At 37.0% G+C, this 17,164-nt stretch overlaps 1 protein-coding gene across 2 annotated transcripts in view; it reads left to right on the top strand.

The window, feature by feature from the left end:
• Positions 1-17,164, top strand: part of LOC114499991 (interferon-induced very large GTPase 1-like) — a 58,631-nt gene that overhangs the window by 21,973 nt on the left and 19,494 nt on the right. The window contains exon 1 of one of the 2 annotated variants that reach the window (XM_028516550.2): positions 14,968-15,138. The exons of the other annotated variant lie outside the window; for it this stretch is intronic. The gene's annotated coding sequence lies outside the window, so the exon portion shown is untranslated. Of the gene's footprint in view, positions 1-14,967; positions 15,139-17,164 lie in introns of those variants that run through there. 2 annotated transcript variants of the gene reach the window in all.

Here is a 17,164-nt window from a genome sequence, read left to right as displayed (position 1 = left end):
TTTTTAAAGATTTATTTATTTATTTATTTTTAGAGAGGGAAGGGAAGGAGAAAGAGAGGGGGGGAGAGAGAGAGAAACATCAATGTGCGGCTGCTGGGGGCCATAGCCTGCAACCTAAGCGTGAGCCCTGACTTGGAATCAACACTGCGATGCCTGGATCACAGCCCATGCTCAATCTACTGAGCCATGCCACCCAGGGCACATCTTTTATTTTAATAACATTTTTGTATTCCTCTTCTTCTGTTTAGTCTTCTTTGCTTGGCTGGTTAAATTGTATCATTTGACAGGTTTCCCCTGTTCTCTCTTTTATAGAGTATTGCAAATTAACTGTCCTTCACTTGTGTTCCATTAGCACACTACTCAAGGACATATACTCCCTATCCTTGTTATCCAGATCACATAGATTCTGCCATATGATTGTTGCTCCATTATATTATTGTAAATAATTGCTGTTCCATACAAATGTCAATACTACACAACACCCCTGCAAGACCTTAGCCAACTTCACAGTTTCCTGAACTCTATTACTGTAGTGGTTAACTCCATTCTTTCACACACTACACCTATTTACTATCCTTTCCTCTCACCTTACCTCAGAATCTGACCTCCCACAACTTCACTGCTTTCTAGATCCAACTCACAATCCTTCCCTCCCCAACAAGAGTCTTATCTTCTTTCCATCCTTTCTAAAAATCAGCTAGTTGGGTGGAATATCACGGTTAACATTCTACATAGCCAAAGGATCTCCTATCTCTTCTCTACTGGCTGCTACTCTAAATATCATAGAATACACTCTTGCTGTCTTAAACCATTTTTCCTTCCCCCTCCAAATAATCACAAAAAAAGAGTAGGTGGAAGCTGTGAACACAAGGATACCTGATGGAAGAGAAAACCTAAGAACAAAGGAACCACTAACAGATAACAACAGAAGAAGGTGAAGGAGGGAGTGGAAACCACACAAACCTCAATCCAGGACCCATATGGAAATACAACTAAATAGTGGAAAAATTACCCAGAACAAAAAACTGAACAAGAGCAAGAGAGAATCCTTAAAAAATTGCACACATGGAAGAATCAGCTTCAACACAACCTGCCCACACCAGCACAACAAAATACAAGAGGCAGTGGACAGAGTGACCCTCAGTTAACCAGCTGGCGGGAACAGCCCACCAAAGAAAGACCCAACAATAATCAAAACCCAAGACAAACACAGAGCCAACTTAAATGACAGGCCACAACCAGTGAGCTCGAGAGATCAAGGAGACTGCACTACTGAATCTCACAGGTATTCTACCATACAAGTTCACACCATAAACCCAGGAAGTCAGAAAGATCAATTTAAGAAGCTGAGGGTAACAAGAAGAGTCTCACGAACAATGGAAAGAAAAAGAAACAATCCCCAAATGAAAGGAAAGGGGGAAGCCTCAGAAATAATGGTAAATAAAATAGAGCCAACTCAGTTATTAAAAATTGAGTTCAAAGCAATGGTTATCAGGAAGTTCAATGACCTCATGGTGAATTACCAGAAACTACAGTGAAACTACAATAAACTCACTGCAAACTATATTGACATGAAATAGGAAATAGAAACTACCAACAAGGGCCAAGAGGAAATGAAGAATACAATTTCTGAACTGAAGAACACAGTAGAAAGAATCAAAAGCAAGACTGATGAAGCAGAAGATCGGATCAGTGAGCTAGAGGACAAAGTAGAAAAAAAAAAAACACCCAGAAAGAGCAAGAAAAGGAAAAGAGTTTCAGAAACAATGAAGAGGGATTAAGAGAAAAGCAAAACAATATGAAATGTAATAATATCCATTTAATGGGGATACCACAAGGAGAAGAAGAAGAGCAAGTGATAGAAAACCTATTTGAAAAAGTAATGGTGGAAAACTTCCCTAATTTAATGACAGAAAAAGTCACATGAATCCAGGAAACACAGAGAGTCCCAAAGAAGAGGAACCCAAAGAGTCCTATTTGAAGACATATCACAATTAAAATGGCAAAATACCAAGACAAAGAGAGAATCTTAAAGGCAGCAAGGGAGAAACAGGAAGTAACATACAAGGGAGCCCTGATAAGATTAGCAGCTGACTTCTCAATGGAAACACTGCAAGCCAGAAGAGAATGGCAAGAAATATTCCAAGTAATGAGAACCAGAGTCCTGCAACCAAGCCTACTTTACCCAGAAAGACGCTCAATGAAGATAAATGGCCAAATAAGGAGCTTCCCAGACAAAAGAAGTCTAAAAGAATACACATCCTCCAACCCTGCTCTGCAGGAGAGGCTAAAGGGACTGATCTAAGGAAAGGAAGGAAAAGAGAGAGACAGAGAAGAACACAGGTATGAAAATGGCAGTGAATAAGTACCTATCAATAATAACCTTAAACTTAAATGGATTAAATATTCCAATCAAAAGACATAGAATAGCTGAATGGATAAAAAAGCATGACCCACATATATGCTATCTACAAGAGACCCACCTCAGAACAAAAGACCTAAGCAGACTGAAAGTGAAAGGCTGGAAACATATTTTCCAAGCAAATGGACAGGGAAAAAAAGCTGGGGTAGCAATATTCATATCAGACAAAATAGACTTCAAAAAAGGGCCAAAAAGAGAGGCCCAGAATGTCACTTCATAATACTAAAGGGAAGAATCCACCAAGACAACATAAACATTAAAAATATACAGGCACTCAATGTAGTAGCACCCAAATTTTTAAGGGCAATCTTGGAGGACTTCAAGAAAGATAATGACAGCAACACAATTATAGTAGGAGATTTTAACACCCCACTATCAAAAATGGAGAGATCTTTCAAACAAAATATCAACAAAGATATTGTGGCATTGAATAATGCCCTAGAGGAAATGAACTTAACTGATATATATAGAGCCTTCATCCCAAAGAGGCTAAATACACACTCCTTTCAAATGCACATGGAACATTTTCAAAGATAGACCATATGATAGGACACAAAACAAGCCTCAAAAAATTCAAGAAAGTTGAAATCGTATCGAGCATTTTATCCAACCACAAGGGACTGAAACTGGAAACGAACCCAAAGGAAAAAAACCAAAACACTCAAACTCATGCAGATTGAACAGCATGCTATTAAACAATGAATGGGTCTAGAATGAAATTAGGGAAGAAATCAAATCTGAAAACAAATGAAAATGAACTCACAATGACCCAAAACTTATGGGACACAGTGAGGACAATCCTGAGAGGGAAGTTCATAGCAATACACGCCTACCAAAAAAAGATAGAAATATTTCAAACAAACAACCTAACCCTATGCCTACATGAATTCCAGGAAAAACAACAAAGACAGCCTAGAGCAAGCAGAAGGAAGGAAATAACCAAGATCAGAGCAGAATTAGATGATATAGAGAAAAAAAGCTCAATTCTAAAAACCAATGAATTCAGGAGCTGGTTCTTTGGAAAGATAAACAAAATCAACAAGGCTTTCAGCAGGCTCATCAATAAAAAAAGAGAGAAGACCCAAATAAATACAATCAGAAATGAAAGAGGAGAGATTACAACTGATACCACAGAAATAGAAAGGATTGTAAGAAATTACTATGAAGAATTGTAGGCCAAGAACTTTGAAAACCTAGGTGAAATGGACAAATTTCTAGAAAAATATAATCTTCCAAAACTCAATGAAAAAGAAGCAGAAAGCCTGAACAGACCAATAACAACAAAAGAAATTGAAGCAGTAATCAAAAAACTCCCAACATACAAAAGCCCTGGACCAGATGGTTTCACAGGAGAATTCTACAAAGCATTTAAGGAAGAGCTAACCCCTATCCTTCACAGACTATTCCAAAAAATCCAAAATGAAGAAAGACTCTCAAACTCTTTTTATGAAGCCAGAATCATCCTAATCCCAAAACCAGATAAAGGCACGACAAAGAAAGAACACTTCAAACCAATATCGCTGATGAACATAGATGTTAAAATCCTCAACAAAATACTGGCAAACCACATCCAACAATACATTAAAAAGATCACACACCATGACCAAGTGGGATTCATTCCAGGGATGCAAGGATGGTTCAATCTTCACAAATCAGTAAATGTAATACATCACATAAACAAAAGCAAAGACAAAAACCACATTATCATATCAATATATGCAGAAAAAGCGTTTGATAAGGTACAGCACCCATTTATGATAAAAACACTCAGCAAAATGGGAACAGGGGGAGTATTCCTCAACATAATAAAGGCCATATATGAGAGACCTTCAGCCAACATCATACTCAATGAGCAAAAACTAAAATCTTTTTCCCAAAGATCAGGAACAAGACAAGGTTGTCCACTTTCACCACTTCTATTCAATAAAGGATTGGAAGTTTTAGCCACAGTGATCAGACAAGAAAAGGAAATAAAAGGCATCCAAATTGGAAAGGAGGAAACAAAACTGTCTACAATTGTTTGTAGATGACATGATAGTGTATGTAGAAAATCCTATAGACACCACCAAAAAAACTGCTCAACCTAATAAATGAATTTGGCAAAACAGTGGGATAGAAAGTCAATATCTAGAAATCAAAGACATTTCTGTATACCAACAATGAAACAGCAGAAGCAGAAATGAAGAAAAAAAAACCCATTCGTTATAGCAAAAAGAAAAATAAAACACCTAGGAATAAACCTAACCAAAGAGGTAAAAGACCTGTATTCAGAAAACTGCACAACACTGAGGAAAAAAATCAAGGAAGACACAATCAAATAGAAACATATACCATGTTTGTGGATCAGAAAAATTAATGTCAACAAAATGTCCATACTACCCAAAGCAATTTACACATTCAATGCAATACCTATTAAAGTACCAATGGCATATTTCACAGATATAGAACAAACACTTCAAAAATTTATATGGAACTATAAACAACCCCAAACAGCTGCTGCAATTTTGAGAAAGAAGAGCAAAGTAGAAGGGATCAAAATAGCTGGGCCCAAATTGTACTACAAGGCCAATGTAATCAAAACAGCCTGGTACTGACATAAAAATGGGCACATGGACCAATGGAACAGAACAGAGAGCACAAAAATAAACCCAAGTCTCTATGGTCAATTAATATTCCACAAAGTGGGCAGCAACATAAAATGGAGTAAAAATAGCCTCTTCAACCAATGGTGATGGGAGAGCTGGACAACTATGTGCAAAAAAATGAAACTCAAGCACCAACTTACACCATACATAGAAATAAATTCAAGGTGGATAAAAGATTTAAATATAAGTCGTGACACCATTAAAGACCTAGAAGAGAACATAGGCAGTTAAATCTCAGATATTTCACACAGCAACATTTTCACTGATATGTCTCCCAGAGCAAGGGACATAAAGGAAAGAATAAACAAATGGGATCTCATCAAAATTAAAAGCTTCTGCATGGCTAAAGAAAACAGTATTAAAATAAAAAGAGAACCAATCATATAGGAAATCATATTTGCCAATGATACCTCAGACAAGGATTTAATCTTCAAAATATATAAAGAACTTAAATGACTCCACTGTAAGAAGACAAGCCAATTAAAAAATGGGCAAAGGACTTGAAGAGACACTTCTCCAAGGAGGACACACAGAGGATCTAGAGACACGTGAAACGATGTTCAATATCGCTAGCTATCACAGAGATGCAAATTAAAACCACAATGAGATACCACCTCACACCAGTCAGAATGCCATCATAAACAAAGCAACAAATAAGAAATGTTGAAGAGGTTGTGGAGAGAAAAGGACCTTAGTACACTGTTGGTGGGATTGCAGACTGGCACAACCACTATGGAAAAGAGTATGGAATTTTCTCAGAAAACTAAAAATGGAACTGTCTTTTGACCCAAGATTCTACTGCTATGATTATATCCTAAGAATTCTGAAACACCAATCCAAAAGAACCTATGCACCCCAATGTTCATAGCAGCACAATTTACAATGGCCAAGTGTTGGAAGCAACCTAGGTACCCATCAGTAAATGAATGGATCAAAAAACTATGGTACATTTACACAGTAGAATTCTATGTATAGCAAAATGAAAGTAGGAGCTTCTACCCTTTGTGGCAGCATGGATGGAGCTGGAAAGCATTATGCTAGGCAAAATAAGTCAGGTTATGAAAGGCATATACCATATGATCTCACCTTTAATAGGAACCTAATCAACAAAACAAACAAACAAGCAAAACATAACCAAAGACACTGAAAAAGAGAGCAGGCTGATAGTGACCAGAGGGTAGAGGGGAAGGAATTTCAGGGGAAAAAGGGAAGGGTTTGCAGGAACAAGTATAAAGGACACATGGACAAAAACAAGAGGGGAGTGGAAAAGGAAGGGAGGTGGAGATGCCTGGGCAGGTGGGCTGGGGTGGGAGTAAAAGGCAGAAAACTGTACTTGAACAACAATTAAAATAAAATTTAAGAAAAGATAATAATCAATAAAAAACAAACGCTTCAGGTGGTTCTGGGTTTCACAGTGTCAAACAAGAAAGAACTGAAGATACAAATAAAAAAAGTTTATTTGGGGTCTTACAAATTTGAACCCTGGAGACACAATTTCACAATGGACTTGGAAAGTGCTCTGGGTGCAGAGAGATGTGGGAGAAACAGGTTATAAAGGCAAAGCCACAGGTTTACATGACTTGCTTTTGAAAGAATTATGACTGGTGTAGGCAAAAGTAACATTAGTCTATATAGGATAGGTCATTATGTTAGCTGCTTGGTTGGAGTTCAGTGAAATCAGCCTCATTCTGAGAACTCCAACAGGATATAGCCGTTTGTGGCTTGCACAGTTGAAAAGTTCACATTCCATCTCAGTGTGAAGGTGAATAAAACCAACTTCCCCAGTGATTTCACAGCTTCACTTTGGGGCCTCTTGACATTAGTGACTGCATTTCTTACGTTTCTGTTCATGAGGAAAAACAGTGAGAAAGAGAAATAACATTACTAAATAGATCTAATGTTAAAAGAGAACAGTGAAATTCTTTCTCACAATAAGCACTCATTATGCTTTTAGCTCACTTTAATGCTAAATCATCCAAGTCAGCTAATATGATATTAAAAACTTTGTTAGTTTTAAAATCAACCACTGTAGAAAATGATTTTTTCTGCAGCTAAGCCCAGGAAAAATGCCTTTTATGGGAAATAAAAACTAACAAGTTTAATTAGTACTCAAACATGCTCCTCTCTTTGCTTCTGGGTGACCTTAGAATTTGAATATTAAAGCACTTAGTGTAATTTCCCAGAGAAAGAAACTATAATGTGCCCTTATCTCTTCTCCAAAAATCATTTGCTATCTTGTTTATGCTTTGTTCATTATTTGTGCTCACCTGACTCCACCACTGACACATAAACACATGTCAACATTAGTCTGCCATTTGCAGTAATTTTAAAACCCAGAAGTCAAAATAAAAAAGAAATAAGTAAGCCAACAAAAATATCATTTTAATTAAGTAATTTAAAAAAATAACCAACAAAAAGTGTGAAACCAGCCCTAGCCAGGTAGGTCAGTTGGGTAGAGAAATACCCAATGCTCCAAGGTTGGGGGTTTGATCTCTGGTCAGGGCACATACAAGAAGCAATCAGTGAATGCACAGATAAGTGGAAAAACAAATCAATGTTTCTCTCACTTTCAAAACAATAAAAAAGTGTGAAACCAGTTTTTTTTACTTCCTGCTTAGTAGATAAATTTAGCAACCTCCACCACTTTAGCAGAAACCTCAGTCTGGGCTTCAGATGTGAGTCAGCTGCCTACCAGGCACTGTGAAAGAATCTACTCTACATGCAGGTCTCTCAGAGTAATCTGAAGACATGCGTTTGACCTCAAGGAGATAGATAGGTGAAGAGGGAGGGAAATGGGGTAGACAGACAGATGTGACAACAGATTCAGAGACTAAAAGAGAAACAGAAATTGATGGAAAAAGTTTTAGGGAACAGTTAGAGACACAAGGAGATTAAGACATGCTAAGAACACCAAGATGAACCTGGCATGGTCATTTTCCAAAAACAGCTCCAAATGTGAAGGAAGGGGAGTATATTATTTAAACATACAATTGAACAATTTAGTGATTTATATTATCAAATAAAAATAAGTCTAGACTTAGGTAAAAAGAGACTTTATTTGAAAGGATTATTTCAATGAGGAGAAAGAGACTATTGCAATAGGGAAAACAATCCCACCAGAGAGCTGCAAGCATCCAAACAGCCAGGAAGACAATGATTTCTTTTATGGGAAAGGGTCAGCGAGGTTCTAGAAAGAACAGGATATGGAGGGAGTGGGGTAATAAGGGAGATATTGCTCCCAGAGGTCTGCTGATTCTTAGGAGGTATTAAGGAAGGGTTGTATGCTGAGTTAAGAGGAGATTGAGTCCAAGTTCAGGAGCCCTGAGAAAGAAGAGAAGCTTAACTCATGTTCAGGTCATATTATGAAAATTTAGTTACAGAAGTAACTTTGTTTCAATTGATCAGTCAGGATAAACAGCTTCAGCTAATTTTATTAGTAGGACAAAAAGTGGGAATTTCAGGGATTTGTGTCTGTCCTCATTGTAAGTGAAAAAGGGAGACATTGTTGAGCCTTATCTCTCTAAGACATAAGGGAGAGGATGCAATTACCTATTTATTAGAACACAAAAAAATGGTGTGTTGCCACCCTACAAGGCCAGGCAGGTTCATGGTATTCATGCAAAGGGAAAAAATAGTTACAGAGCCATTGGGATATCTGGTACCTTTTATTCATGGGTGGGCAAGCCATGCATGCTGCAAGCTGCGTGTCTATCTGCATGCCTCATGTCATGGCCCCTGCTCCCCAGCATGGCACCCATCATAGCACCTGTCCCCTTGTGTGTCTCTTATCATCATTATCCCCAGCAGGGAGTCCCTACCTGTTTCAATACTAGAGGGGAACAAAGCCGGAAAGTTGCCATAACACTGTATAACATAACATAATTCTGTGCGTGTGAGCCCACTTCATGTTATGGGAACAGTTTATCAGGCCCAATCTCAAGGCTATGAGAACACTGGTTATCAGGCCACTCCAAGGCTATGAGAACACTTTTCCCTTTAGTTACCCAGACACCTGGATGTGGAAGCCAGACTGCCTCCACTTACCCTACAGATACGCAGATTTCTTTAACTGTTTTCCAGAAGTAGAGGGCTGAAGAAAAGTTTAACATTGTTTTTATGGTTCATGTACATAACAAGTGCTGTTGTAAGCATACAACAGAGGGGTACTAATTAAACCTGGAAGATAAAAGGAAGGTTTCACAAATGAGGAGAAACTTCAACTGGGTCAGAAGTATAGAAACCTGAGTGAAGAAGATGTGAAAAGGCTCGTGTGATATAATATTGTAGTGGAGGATAAAAATTTTCCTACTTCCCATCTACACTCATTGGCTGGTCTAATAATTAAATTGACATAAGACAAATTAATAGGAGAAAACCATACATAATTACATACACATGGGAACCCAAAAAAGACGTGAAGATGCAAAGGGAGTCAAGCAATTGAGGCTTATACACCATCCTGACCTAAGGAGCAGGGGTGGGAGTCTGGGGCTTCCAAAGGAAGAAAGACAATTCACAGGAAGATGATAAAAACAAATGTTTGGTAAACAAATGTTTGTCATGACATGTAGGTAAATCTTTCTGATATATACAGTTATCTCTGTAATAGCTCTCTTCCCAATATAGCCAATACTATAATAGCTGTTTGATGTCAATGAATCATGACTAAAACTATTTTTTAAGTTTTACCAAAATACAATAATTTCATAGTGTGTGTAGAATTTTAATAATTAGTTTATGTGTGCCATGAAATTAAAAATGTTGAATATTGCTATCTTAACTTACTCGTAAATAACAAGATTTGCTCATTTGGTTTTTCTACATTTTAATTGTTTTAATTAAAGTATAATTGACATGCTAATTCATTTGTTTACTCTTTAAACTCTACTATTTATTCTAAGAGAATGAGAATATTGAATGAGAATATTGCCAGTATATATCTAAATAAAGTTCTTATTGTTGTTATTATTATTGTCATTATTACTAATTATAAATGCTGGTCAACACTTAATGCATATTTTCACTATAAGGAATCAGGTCATTGCAGCTCTTAGAAGTCTTTCAGCTTTACCTTGACAATTTTTTGATCTCTTCTTGTAGAATTTGTATTAGTCAGTCAGATTCTGGCAACAATTCTGGATCAAGCCTACATGTTTCCTTAAAGATCTTTATAGCTCTTTATAGTCTTTTAAATTTCTTTATACTTTGAAGCTGCATCTGAAAAATTCTTAGGTGAACATTCTAGCATAGTACTTGAAACTTCAAGGATATTCATTCAGATATTCAGCCAGAAAGAAAATTTCAATTGGAAATTAGATGTAAGCAATCTCAAATGAGTTTATTTTTATATAAATTTTATATGTACAAGTTTATAATATAACATCTGTATACTCTGTTGTGTGTACCCGAAATCCAGTCTCCTATAACCATGTATTTGACCCCCCCTTACCTTTGTCATCCACCACCCAACACTTCTCCACCTAATAAAATGGTAACTACCATTCTATTGTCTCTACAAGTGTGTAGTTTTTGTTTGCTTATTTATTAGTTTTATTTGTTCATTGGGTCCTTTTATATCCCACATCTGAATGAAATCATATAGTTCTTGAATTTTCCTTCTGACTTATTTCACTTAGCTTAATACTTTCAAGACCCACCAATATTATTGTAAATAGCCATGTTTCCTTTTCTATGGCTGAATAATATTCCATTGTATACATGTACCACTTATCTTCCTTATCTGATCACTCATCAAAAAACACTTATATTGTTTCCATGTCTTGCTTATTGTGATAATGTTGCAATGAATATAGGAACACACATATCTTTACAAGTAAGTGTCTTCAAATTTTTCAAGTAGATACCCAGAAGAGGGATTGCCAAATCATATGGTAGTTTTCCACAGTGGCTAAAAATTTACATTCCCAGCAGCAGTGTACAAGTGTTCCCTTTTCTGCATATTCTCTCCAACACTTGTTATTTCTTGTCTTACTGATAATAGTCAGTCTAACAGGCATAAGGTGGTATCTCATTGTGGTTTTGACTTCCATTTCCTTTATAACTAGTGTGGTTGAGCATATTTTATATGTCTGTTGGACATCGGTATGTCCTCCTTGGTAATGGGTCTATTTAGGTCCTCTGCCCACTTTTAAATCAAGTTGTTTGCTTTTTGTTGTTGGTTGCATGTGTTCTTTATACATTTTGAATATCAGACACTTATCAGAGGCATCATTTGTTAATGTCATCTCCCATTTGGTTGGTTGCCTTCTTGTTTTGTTGATGGCTTCTTTTAAAGTGCAAGAACTTTACAGTTTGATGTAGTCCCATTCATTCATTTTCTTTTTTCACTTTTTTTGCCTTTCGGGACAAGTCCACAAAAATCCCTCTGAGACCAGTGTCCATAATATTAATGCCTATGTTTTCTCCTATGTATTTTATTGTTTTGGATCTTATATTCAAGTGTGTAATCCATTTTGAATTAATTTTTGTGTATGGTATCAGATAGTGATCTACTTTCATTCTTTTACACATGTCTTTTTGTTTTTCCAAACACCATTTATTAAAAAAGCTTTCCTTCCTTCATTGCATGTTTTTGGCTAATTTGCCAAAAATTGATCACCTGAATCAATTAATATGATACATACATTAACAAAATAAAGATAAGAATCACATGATTACATCAATAGATGCAGAAAAAGCATTTGACAAAATACATCTGTTTATGATTAAAGCACTCAATAAAATGGCAAAGAGATAACATGCCTTAACATAATAAAGGTCATATATGACAAACCCTCAGCTAATATTGTATTCAAAGGTAAAAAACTAAAATCTTTTCCTCTGAGTTCAGGAGCAAAACAAGCATGCCTACTCTCACCACTAATATTCAGCTTACTAGTAGAAGTTTTATTGAGAGCAATAAGATAACAAAGAGAAGTGAAAGACATCCAAACAGGGAACAAAGAAGTAAACTTGTCACTGTTTATAAATTACATGATTATGTATATAGAAAACACTAAAGAGTATGAAGTTGTGAGTACCTAGGGGACCTGCTACTTGTGATTAGAATCTGAAAGGGGGACTGACCCCTTAACCTGTGGGGCCTGACACTGTATGTACAGGTACGTAGTATCAGGATGAGTTACACATATATTGTAGGATACTCGGTTGGGGTTGCAGAATTGCCTGGTGAAGAAAAAACCATCCACATATGTAATGTTGAAAAGAAAGACTAGATTATTGCTAATACACCTGGATTATCTGATTTTTCTTTCTCTTCTCCCTCTCTTTTTTGGTGACAAGTATCTCCTATCAGATTTCAGAAGAGGCAGTTAGAAGGAAAAAATTAGATAAATTCCAGGCAGGATAGACTCAGTGATCTCAGCTGCCCTTCTCTCTCTAATCAATGGTTTAGAGGTGTGATGCCCTATTGCAGAGAGCTTTTGGCCAAAGTTGGGATTAGAGTGGAAAAAGGTTTGAGGCAAATGAGGCAACTAGAATGCAAAATTTAAAGATTTTCTCTCTCTTAAGTTCCCTTGCACACTAAGTGCCTCTGTGGTCTCACTTTTCTCTCAGTCCTTGCTGGGCCATTGGGTCATTGGCTTTCTCTAGTATTTCTATGGAGGTCTGGGTGAATTCCTTTTCCTTCTGCTTACTCAGAATAAGGCTAGAATTCTTCAAATGGAGTGTAAGTTACAAAACTGGCATGACAGCAGAAAAGCCTAATTGTTTAACAATCATTCTTGTCAAGAATAAACATTTCTGGGAATTGAAATGAAAATGAGAAATGAAATCAAAAGTCTTTTCTCAGTATTGGACATTGACCTTAGTAATAAAAGGCAGCTGTGGTGGAATGAACTCATTTGTGAATCTGATTTTTAGGCCTCAGTCAATACAACATTTAACTGAGATCTTACCATACACAGAAAATATGTTCAAATATGGCAGAATTGAAAGTGAATCAGACAGAGACTCTATCATCTTTAGACTCACAGAATAGCAGTACACAAGACATAGGCACTGATACAAGACCCATCAATGAGTGCAAAAACATATGTATCTCCCAAGAACTGTAACAAACAACAAACAGAAAATCTCATAAATTCAATTACACACTTACTGGAACATTCCAAGTGGTGACATTTCCCTTGATGCCTTTTTTAAATAGCTTTGATCTTTAAACCAAATATGTGCCACAGAAAATATTCTGAATTTGAATAAGTACTTCAGGCTACACATTTTATATCCATTAACTTTATGTGAGGTACTACTGGCAAGAATTCATTCCAATATTTAGCTGTTCTCATCCCTTTGGTGGCCTTCCCCACAACCAAGACTGAAGTAAATATAGCTGTAATTGTTGGGTGCTGGATTCAAATCTGTCTCTGACCAGCATTAAAACTCGTGCAAGCCCTGGCTGGCATAGCTGAGTGGATTGAGCACGAGCTACGAACCAAAGTGTCACAGGTTTGATTCCCAGTCAGGGCACATGCCTGGGTTGCAGGCCATGACCCCCAGAAACCGCACACTGATGTTTCTCTCTCTCTTTCTCTATCTCCCTCCCTTCCCTCTCTAAAAATAAATAAATACAATCTTAAAAAAAAACAACTCGTGCTTATTTGTATATTACGTAATTGCCTAACTGCAATGCTGTGTACCTGAAACTAATACAATATTCAATGTCAACTCTAATTGAAAAATAAACTAAAAAAAAAGAAAAAAGAAAGATAACACCAATGCTCCTCTCTAACAAGAAAAGGATAAGGAATGATGTAGGTAGGATATCTGGAGGAACTGAAAAGAATAAATTGGAAGTTTGCCTGGAAGAATGCCAGTTTGACATAAAAGAATAATAGGACAGGGGATACTTGTCACCAATCAATATTCTAATACTTTATATTTAGAGAAAGATAACAATACAAAATGCTTTACATGGGTTTAAGTTTGAGGAACACTGTCAGAAATAATATTACTATTAAGCTCTAATATAAAATATTAAGGAGAATCAAATTCTCTCTTTTTTACCACAAACACAGAATAAACTTTTTAGATTTTTTAATACGACACACCTTTAATATCTTAACCCAATTTACAGTTATATAATCTAAATGAGGTAATAAAATGTTGGAAGTTTTGTTAATTTTCAAACTAGCCATTTCTAGAAAACAGAGCTTCAAGACTTGAAACTGTCTAGTCTAAAAGACTTTTACAAGAAATAAAAAATAAATTTCATGAGCACTGAGGGCATACTTCCCTCTTTCTTCTTGGGTAACATTGTTACTGTAGACAGTCAGTCAGCTGGAAAAATCTCCCCCAAATGGACAAGATGGGGCATGGAAAGGCTCTTACAGAGACCATGCCAAAAGCTAGAGATATGAATGGATTGCGCCAAAAGCTAAAAAGGAAATTAGACAGGAAAGAAGTACTCCCCTCCCTATCCTAGGAAAAGTTGCAGGCTGGGGCAGAGAGTAAAGATGGTATTTGAGGTGGGAGTCCACCATTCCTCTAGGTTGTTTGGCACCTGAATAAAAACCCTTTTCTCTAGCATCTGCCTCACAAGTTTGGCTTTTGTGATGTCAAGCAGCCAAACCTCCATTTTCGTTCAGTTACAACATAAGAATTAGAACAGTGAAGCATTTAAAGCACATTCCTGAGAAAGACACTGCTCTGAAAAATGTGCCTGTTTCTACTCCCAAATTCTCCCCCTATCCTGTTTCCACTCTGTTAATTATCTTGTGCTCACACCTCCTCACAATGGCACACACACACACAGAAACACACACCATTTATCTTCTAACTGCAGTAATTTTAAAACCCAGGAATCACAATAAAAATAAACAAAATTAAATAATCTGAGTTAATTTATAAAGAAAAAGGTAACAAAAGCAAAAATGAAACCAGTTTTTCAATTCTTGATTGGTGTATAAATTCAGGCACCTCTCCCACAGCCAGACCTTCAGTGTGGGCTGCAGAAGTGAGTCAGCAGCCTGCCAGACTCTGGGAAGGAACCTACTCTACATGCAAGTCTGTCTGGAGCCACCTGAAGACAGGAGGTTTGCCTCAAAGAGGCAGGTAGGTAAAGATGAGGGAGGGAGATGGGTAGACATACAAAGACAGACTCAAAGACTAAAACAGAAACAGGAGTTTATGGAAAATGCTGGATAAGCCAGCCAGAGACAAAAGCAGATTAAGACATGCTAAGAAAACTACTTTAACTTGGCATTGGCATTATTCCACAAAACAGCTCCAAATCTGGATGAAAGTGAGCAAACTGGGTAAACAGCCAGTTAAACAATTTGGCAATTGGTATTATCAAATAAAAATAAATCTAGACTGCAGAAACCTCTCCAACACTTGTTGTTTTATTATCAAATAAAAATAAATCTAGACTGCAGAAAACTATTGCAATGAGAAAAACTCTCCAACCTTAGAGCAACAACCATCTCACAGGAAGGTTCTTTTATAGCAAAATATCAATGAGGTTCTGCTAGAAAGAACAAGGAATGGAGGGAGTGGGGTAATCAGAAAATGCTTTTCACTGAGGTTTGCTGATTCTTAGCAAGATTTTTATTTTTCTTATTTTAATCATTGTTCAAATACACTTTTCTCCTTTTTACTCCCAATCCAGTCCCCCCTCCCACCCTCCCCACTTCCCTCCCATTACCACCCTCCCCTTAGCTTATGACCATGTGTCCTTTAAGTTTGTTCCTGTGAACCCTTCCCACTGTCCCCTTAAATTCCCTCTTCTCTCCCCTCCGGTCACCGTCAGCCTGTTCTCTATTTCAGTGACTTTGGTTATATTTTGCTTGTTTCTTTGTTTTGTTATTTAGGTTCCTATTAAAGGTGAGATCATATGGTATTTGTCTTTCACTGACTGGCTTGTTTCACTAAGCATAATGTTTTCCAGCTCCATCCACGCTGTTGCAAAGGGTAGGAGCTCCTTCTTTCTTTCTGCTGCATAGAATTCCATTGTGTAAATGTACCATAGTTTTTTGATCCATTCATTTAATGATGGGCATCTAGGTTGCTTCCAGCATCTAGCTATTGTAAATTGTGCTGCTGTGAACATTGGGATGCATAGGTTCTTTTGAATTGGTGTTTTAGTATTCTTAGGATAGAGTCCCAGCAGTGGAATTGCAGGGTCAAAAGGCAGATCCATTTTTAGTTTCCTGAGGAAGTTCCATACTGCTTTCCATAGTGGTTGTACCAGTCTGCAGTCCCACCAGCAGTGCACTAGGGTCCCCTTTTCTCCACAACCTCTCCAACACTTGTTGTTTGTTGCTTTATTTATGATGGCCATTCTGACTGGTGTGAAGTGGTATCTCATTGTGGTTTTAATTTGCATCTCTCTGATAGCTAGCGATATTGAACATCGTTTCATGTGTCTCTGGATTCTCTGTATGTCCTCCTTGGAGAAGTGTCTGTTCAAGTCCTTTGCCCATTTTTTAATTGGGTTGTTTGTCTTCTTAGAGTGGAGTCATGTAAGTTCTTTATATATTTTGGAGATTAAACCCTTGTCTGAGGTATCATTGGCAAATATGTTTTCCCATACAGTTGGTTCTCTTTTCATTTTGATACTGTTTTCTTCAGCTGTGCAGAAGCTTTTAATTTTGATGAGGTCCCATTTGTTTATTCTTTCCTTTATGTCCCTTGCTCTAGGGGACACGTCAGTAAAAAGTTTCTTTGTGAAATATCTGAGATTTTCCTACCTACATTCTCCTCTAGGACCTTAATGGTGTCACGTTTTATATTTAAGTCTTTTATCCACCTTGAATTTATTTTTGTATATGGTGTAAGTTGGTGCTCAAGTTTCATTTTTTTTGCACGTGGCTGTCCAGTTCTCCCAACACCATTTGTTGAAGAGGCTATTTTTATTCCATTTAATGTTGCTGCCTCCTTTGTCAAATATTAATTGATCATAGAGACTTGGGGTTATTTCTGGGCTCTCTGTTCTGTTCCATTGGTCTATGTGCCTGTTTTTATGCCAGTGCCAGGCTGTTTTGATTACAGTGGCCTCGTAGTATAGTTTAGTGTCAGGTATTGTGATCCCTCCTACTTGCAGCACAATTTACAATAGCTAGATGCTGGAATTTAGACA

Source organism: Phyllostomus discolor, chromosome 6 (assembly GCF_004126475.2).
Source record: "Phyllostomus discolor isolate MPI-MPIP mPhyDis1 chromosome 6, mPhyDis1.pri.v3, whole genome shotgun sequence".
NCBI lineage: Eukaryota > Metazoa > Chordata > Mammalia > Chiroptera > Phyllostomidae > Phyllostomus > Phyllostomus discolor.
This window is presented reverse-complemented; position numbering and strand designations above follow the sequence as displayed.